Source organism: Hyalella azteca, unplaced genomic scaffold, assembly GCF_000764305.2.
Source record: "Hyalella azteca isolate HAZT.00-mixed unplaced genomic scaffold, Hazt_2.0.2 contig14861, whole genome shotgun sequence".
Classification (NCBI taxonomy): Eukaryota; Metazoa; Arthropoda; class Malacostraca; order Amphipoda; family Hyalellidae; genus Hyalella; species Hyalella azteca.
In genome coordinates this window covers 25,615-34,152 of record NW_025944732.1, presented here as the reverse complement: position 1 = coordinate 34,152, position 8,538 = coordinate 25,615, and positions in this window count along the sequence as shown.

Genomic DNA, 8,538 nt, shown 5'->3' with positions numbered 1-8,538 from the left:
CATTTTTATGTTATTTGTTAAAGTTTCTTGTTTCATTTGCGTTTTCAATAATTAATTTTCTTCTATTCTACTTTTTAGCTACATTATCCTTTTTAATTATTGATTATACGATTATTTTCATTGTCTTATAGCAATAATTCAACCGATGCTAGACTCTTAACGTGCCTATGATGAAGTATGTTTGTTCTTTAAAAGAATAATTTCATTTGGTTCAAACCATAGCAGTAAGTATTTAAACATAGAAATAACAGTTAAACATAGTAAACATTTAAAACATAGAAATACTCATTAAAATTAGGAAAGTAAATTAGTTATTGGAATTAACTCGTCAGATTAAATGTTCGATTCCTTAAATAAAATTTTCCAAATAGTAAATGTAGTTTATATATTTTATTTTACACGTGAGTTCTTCATTCTCACTATAGAAATGAAGAGAATGTAAATAAATTTGAATTTTTAGACTTTTACTAATAATATAAATATAAGTCAATCTCAGAAACATTTATCACAGTTTAATGCCCATAATCTACAATAAAATATAGTATAAAGATCCTTTGTTCTCATTTAAAGTTTAAACTTTGCAGCCAAACCTGCAAATATCTTCAAATTGATCGATGCGTATATGATAACTATTCGTAATATGTATTTATTAAATTCAAAGTCTGATCCCAAAATTCAAATTTTTTGCTAATGACGACAGCGATGTATATGATGATATTTGATACTAATGTTTTTATATTTTTACGGTTGCAAAGAATAATAATTGCCAAAAATACGGTATTTTTACAGGCTTGAATTATTTTCGATTGCAGGTCGGAGTTAAGAACCTGGATTGACTTAAAACCATGTTTGTGTGCTCTGGTATATTTTTTATGAGAATGCAAAGTATAGTTGACTGCAACTAAATACAACTTACTTTACCTACTAACTCAAGTCCCATGTATTCATCGGCAACTTGTCTGGGCTGTGGAGACAAGCCACATTTATTGTTTGAGTGAAGGAAGCTAAGTGTTTGAGTGAAGGAAGCTTATTATTTGAGTGAAGGAAGCTTATTGTTTGAGTGAAGGAAGCTTAGTGTTTGAGTGAAGGAAGCTAAGTGATTGAGTGAAGGAAGCTAAGTGTTTGAGTGAAGGAAGCTTAGTGTTTCAGTGAAGGAAGCTTATTATTTGACTGAAGGAAGCTTAGTGTTTGAATGAAGGAAGCTTAGTTTTTCAGTGAAAGAAGCTAAGTGTTTGAGTGAAGGAAGCTAAGTGTTTGAGTGAAGGAAGCTAAGTGTTTGAGTGAAGGAAGCTAAGTGTTTGTGTGAAGGAAGCTAAGTGTTTGAGTGAAGGAAGCTAAGTGTTTGAGTGAAGGAAGCTAAGTGTTTGAGTGAAGGAAGCTAAGTGTCTGAATGAAGGAAGCTTAGTGTTTGAATGGAAAATGGATAGGGATCGAGTGGAAGAGGCATTGGGATCAAAGCATGCGACGGATCTCAGTTGAATTGGAAGAATATCATCTTTTCATAAAGATTCACAATATTATTATACACTCATTTTACTTCTACCATTACTACGTCTTATACTTACCTGTATTATTTTCGAGTTCATATCCTTAAACAATGCTTCTTTGAAGACCTGGTATACTAAAATATAAATAAATAAAACTCACACTGCGTTTGTCTACTTCCGATAAGGCTAAATTTTACCGCTTATACCTACAAATTTTGAATACACGTGTAATATATGAGTCCTAAAATGTACGAATAATTTTTAAAGTCATCAACGTAAGCTAAATCGATGTAGAAATTAATTAGTAACTTATTCTGGAATATTTTAAAGCGTAAGATAATCACTCCAAATGGACGCTACATGTGCAGTGTGCATTAGAGTTACATTCTACAATATCCCGACACTCTCGCGTGTGAGAAACGTGAGACAGAAATCATTAATGATGATCGCTAGTAATGATCTACGGGAAAATTAATGAAAGGTAATCTACGCGCTCAAAATTTTGGATCGTCTCACAGATCCCTGCATGTACATTGAGACAAAATGCAAGACCTTCCATTCAACCTTACAGTTTTGTAAGAAAATATGAGCTTTAGTTTATTTTCACAGTTTGATATCACAGCTCAATTTACTGAGTTTTAGGAGGAAAAATGTTTTTCTCATTTATATTGAAATACTTTAGAATAAATCTTAGTTATTATGTACAGATATCATTCGTTTAATTTAAGAATACATTTCGTAAAAAAACATTAAAATATTAAAATTATTTTCATTGAGAAGTCACGCAAATAATTCTCAATTGAGTGCTTCAAAGTTGTAACTCGACTTTTCTAAACTTATTGATCACTCGTTTTTATTTAGCTTTAAGTCGAATTTTAATGCACGAAATTAACCGTGCAGCTCATCGAGAAATTATTTCTTTATCGGGAATTTAATTCTTTCGCAACTCATCATTCATATTTCAAATTACAATCCTCTATATTATGAATAATTTCAAACCTTTCGAAGCCGGCACATTCCATTCCCATCAAATTTATGATCATTGGTATTATATTCAGCCCTTTGTGTGAATAACAGAGCCGTGTTCAGAAATATTCCAATAATTATGCAGCAAATTAAACTTTTAGGACTCATCCAGCGCTCCGCGATAAGTCCACAGTTACAATTCATGCTCAGATGGCAAATGTCGCATATTAATTCAGCCTAGAATATTTCAGAAGTAATTGTTCGGTGTTGGAAGCTGTAATTGTACTGGACCGCTGAAATTTATTTACAGTAAACTCACAGATATCTCATCTAATTATGTAATGAAAATGAACAGAGAGATGTTTTTTGTTCGACATTCTCAAAATAACACAATACAAATCACAATACATCGAGTTTTTTATTCATGTATGTAGCATTGGATTCTTTATAATCGATTACCGTTATTCGAGAGCTAACTCATGCTAAAATGGTCGTAAATTGAGCACAGCAGCATGACGATCCAAATAATGCAGTCCAACTAAATGAACAAATTTAGTCTTCGAAAATTAAGAAGAATCGAAATTAATTGCGGCAACCAGTGCATTGAAAATATTTCACATATAAAATGGATTGCTGCTTTCTGAATCTATGAACAAGCTGAATCTCGGAAAAATTGCAATTCATATTATGTATCATAGAAATTTATTAGCCAGATACCGCTTCAAAATAACCCTGTGAAAGAATCTCTGCTGCTTCGTTCCATATATGAATTGTAGTTTAATGTAATGATGTTTAAACTTTAATGAATGAAGTTTAAACTTCATTATGCGAGATTAATAATTGTGATATATTTTCAAGAGCATCTATTATTTTGTCATATAGCGTATCAATAGGATATTTTTCATTATTCTCTAATCTTGATGCGCATAATTGTGAGTTCAGTTCATACATTGATAAATAAAGTGCTCCATAAAATCAAGAGATTTCAACCATGATTTAAATATATCTACTTCCGTTGTACATATAAATAGGGATCAGGGAATAAAAAAATACTATAGACTATTTCGTCGCTGTGCTGGTGCAGTGATGTTTTAACAAACATGTTTTGATATCAACGAAAAATCTAGTATGTAAATTCCTGAAACAGTCATACGTTTTTAAAAAAAACTCATCTTAGATACGTCGATGATAATGTACATTATTTGCGGACTAACGAGACCGTGATTATTAAACTGGGATTACACGAGCATCTTCCAGGGACTCCGATACTATACATATACTACTATCGTATAGACACTGATAGTGCGCACAATCAACAGACGAGTAAAATAAGGGCGACGAAGTCAGCTAATGTATTAATTGCGATGAATTTCACTGATTACTATTTTCCTACTGGCATGGAAGTTTTTTCTAGTACAGAGGTATGGAAGAGGAATATCGAAGCCTCACCGAAAAAACGGTTTTAATTTCTCCGTTGAAGTTAAATCGATCATAAAAATGTCTGCAATGACCTCGTTTTAATAATATATATTCATTATCAGAAGACAATTTTCTTTCAAATTAGAGGGCTAATATAAATAATGAAATCTAAATTAATAACTTACTTAGTGCAACGAGCTAAGATCAAAATGTACTGCTCTGAAGACAGTAATTTGCTAGAGTTCAAGGCGTTATTGATAATGGATGGATTCAATGCCAATATATGCAATACCAGAGAGAAGAAAACTCCCACAAGCACGAAATTATACACTCAAGTAGAAGTAGTTCTAACGGTATAAATTATTATATATTATTACATGCTTCAGATATATTACTCGAAGCATCACTCAACTTAGATGAGCCTATGCCTGGTGGGTCATGAACAAATATTTTTTTAATAAAAATTGATACATATTATCAAAAAGCCTGCATTGTGATTTCGGTCCTTTTAAACCAGGGCGCCTGGCAAAGACCATCACCACCTCCCAGAAACCCTGGCTTTTAGGAAAAGTTTCGAGTTGTGCGAGACTTACAGCGTTAGTCAGAAAACAGGAGACATGAGTGGTGTAAGTTGCAACTTGGAAAAAGAGGATTTAGGTTGCGATGTTAGAATATGAAAAAAACACTTTCAAAGAAATAGATAGAAGACAAATTTTCTACTATGAAAATGGTAAAATTTTTGTGACAGACCAGGCATATGAAGCTGAAAAAAACTTAAAGTGAAATTTATTCAGCGTAAAAATCTTTAATTCAACGTCCGGTGTCTCTTGGGGAGGACGCGAGCATTTTTCGGTAGCACATTTATTCAAATTAAGATTCCAGAGATGCGCTATTGCTGGACCTCGCACTAAAAACTGTTATGCTGAAATGGGTTCGAAATTCACAGACATACGGGGACTTGAAATTTGGGACAAATATATCATTAATATACAATAATATAATATAATATAATATAATATATTATTATATATTATCATATATAATAATATATAATTGTCCGTGTCAATTTGCAGGAACTGGTAAAATACTAAGCCGAAATGTAACAGCAGATTCATTTGAAAAATATTAAAATTATCTTCACTATTTTGCTTTTGAAGTTCAAAATTCCTTTTGGAAGTTCCTGTTTTTGACATAATACCAGCATGAAACGTGCAAAACAATTGTCTCCTAAATCTCAATTAATCACAAAATTATGAATTTCTGCGAAAACAGAAAAAAATATAGCTTTAAATATTTTATACCATTATTCAACTGGAAACAAATACATTTATTTCAACGAAGTCATGAAATTATTAATTTTGTGCAAACACAAAGAAAATTCGCCGTTCGCAAACCATCATAAACCAACGCAGACTGCAACCAGCCAAGCTCAAAGCCCGAAAAAATACACGGGGGCCGTCAAGCTCGGTGGCTAGCTGGCCCCCGGTGACTTTAAATTTACTCCTGAGGTCATCTAAAGTTTTGAGTCTGTTAGAAATTAACTAAGGTTCCCGACACCAAAATGCAGCGACACACAAAAGCTTTTGTCGCAGTCTGACCTCCCGCCCGTTCAAAACATGGCGTCTAAATAAATGTCCAGTGATAATTATTTGAACCTGAGCTACGCTGAACTTGGAGTTTCAGCGATGTATAACCATTGGAAAAATTAATTTAATTAGTGACTAATGTTCTGTTTGTAATCAAATTTGATTAACTGGAGTAAAATTAAAACTTTTCGAATATGTTTTATTTATTGGTATGAAGAAGAGGCACGTTTCAAAAATATTTGATGATGAACTTAAATATTTTTTTTCGGTGCAATTTCTAAACAAAACCTTGTTTAATACGGAACTAAAAATATGATGATTTACACTTTATATTAAAAATTACCATTAATTCGCAGAATTGTTATAATTTTAGCAAAGTAAACTCTTTACCCAGTTCCAGATCAACAAATAACAAACCGTGTTATTAATACTAGCGGTTATATCATTAAGTTGGAAAGCAACACAGCGGCGGTAACTTAGCTACAGAGCTGAGTCAGCAATAAATCAAGGGCTCTTTGTGTCGCAATAGAATCGTTTGAAGTAATCTTTATTGCAGCCAAGGCAAACTGTTCTTGGCACCAGAAGCTATGCAATATTTATACTTTAATTCCTATTTTATACGATCAAAATTTCCGAGTGCCGCAATTATTTTGTATTAGAATAACAAACCATTTAATGGCCGAGTTCGCTGAGCTGTAGAACAATAAGACCAAATATAGCAAGTGTTCACACATTGCTTTGAATAAGCAAAATATTAGAGAATATCTGTATAAGCAGATGAAGCAATTTATTGGGGAGGTTTTTGGGCAATTTTTGTATTGTGATTGCTTTCGACTTACCGTTCAAATGATCCAGTTTCGCTGTGTTACACAATGTAGAGCAACTTTCAATATCAACAGCCGATTTTCAATTTGGATTATGTTTTCAAATAACAAATTTTAAAAATTCTCTCATTACTGAATGATATTTTTGACAAACTATAAAGAATAGAAGTATTTATATAGAAAACAATTCCGAGGAACTTGTGTCCGATTGAAGGATCATTTGACTAAGATTGTTCAGTTTTGAATCAAATTTAATTTTATCATTGATTTAATAAATATTATACGTGAAAACTATGTGCAATGTCATTGCTAAATCATCATTTTCAAAATGATCTTTTTGAATTAAAGCACTAAATTCTAAAAAAATAATGTTGCTCAAGCGTACAGCATATTTACCTCGCCAAGATAGTCACTGTTTGGCAACCATAACGGTGACAAGTTGACTCTAAATTTCTTTCTTTATTGACATTAAGATGATAGTAATGACCGTCATTTGTTTCTTTTATGAGGCATTTTAAGTGCGTACTTTGATCGGTAAGTTCTCCAACGAGTGTTCAAGGCAAAACAATTGCCTCAGGTTTGCCTTTCAAAAGTGCGTCCCCAAATTTTTTTAAAATTTTCAAAAATTTTTATTAAAAATGTGCAGTTTTTACATTCTTCTCCGTTTTATTTTGATAAATGAATATGAATTACAAAACACAAACTTATCTATGAGTATGACGTGCAAAAATTAAAGACCGCTGGAAAGCCGGATGTTAATGCAACTAAAACTTTAATATACGATCTAATTTACTTCGTGAAATGCATGCATACAATTTTTCTTGTTTCTATCTGAACTTCTAAAAAATTTCCCGACTAATAACTTTTCACATCATGAATAAAGTTAGTGAGAGCAGTCAAAACTTTATAATGAATGCCAAAATTCTAACTTCCCCACAATTTTTATCTAAATATAATATTTTCCTGGTTCGATTGATGCCGGTGGTTAATTCACTTAACATATGTAACTTCAACCGAAGCATGAAAAATAAACTGAGCTTCCAGGTTCTTGAGAAACTTAATTCTTAAGAGCGCCTTGCTTCAGTATAATTTAGTGAGGAATACAAAGCGAACTTTTAAATCACATTTTGATCCGTTGTAACATTTCTAAACTACTTCCGCGTATAATTATAAAATAAATACATAATCTCAATGGAAGGTTCCTCGAACTCTGAGGAAAATCTCCTGAACTATAATTGTGTAAAATTACGGCAATTTGGAAAAGTTACTTCGAACATATTTGGGGGGTACACATTTTTTATTAGGTAACAATGGAATTTGTTATTTATGCACATTTTTATTTGAATACATTGATTTAGGAACTCTTAAGTACTAAAATTCGACTACACATGCTTTGTTTGATGATTTCATACTTGGTTTTCATAGGTTTTTCAGTTTTTCAACGTTCATTTTCATGGGATTACATATATATTTTTTTCAAAATGAGGACAAATAAAATTGTTACAAAATCTTACTAAATTTTCAAGTAACATTGTTTTACTTCAATCTGTCATCTCATAAAATAAAATTCAGTTCAAAATAACTAGGATGTGCTAATAGACAGACATATTTCTGAGCAAACTTTAAAGACTTACGCTTCAGTGTAATAAAAAAATTTCAACGATATATGTTCACTTTTTTGTGCTTGCTTTAAACTATCATAGTTAATAATCAAATAGAGCAGTAGTGACATGCATTAAAAGCAATGACCGAATATCAATCGTAAACGTGCCCTCGAAAGACGTTCCATATCGGAACGGACAGCGAGGCCTCGTGTTTGCAGTGAAGTCGTTACGCTTTGAAATGAAAAGAGTTCATGTTTGTCGCGCAATGACGAATTGCAGGCAATGAAAGTCGGCCCATAACTCACCTCGTAATGCAAGTGCGACGACGGCTGACAGGTTGGAGGCCGCGCGTAATGAAAATTCAGACAAAGCCTAGTGAGATATTATCACAAATAACTATAGAAACCATGACTGTAAAAAATATGCATCCAAGACTTTCGATGTTGTCTGTAATTTTACATCAATATGTATTTTTCCATCTAAATGGAACCTCGAAGTCAATTTAAGGTTTTCGAGTAATGAATCCAATTAATCCATATTGAGTTATTGACAGTTATGTAACAGTTTTTATTTTCATATAGAATAATTATAATTGTTGAGTGTCTTTTGTCTAATTTCTCTTGCTCACTGGAGCGAGAAAATTTCCAATTAA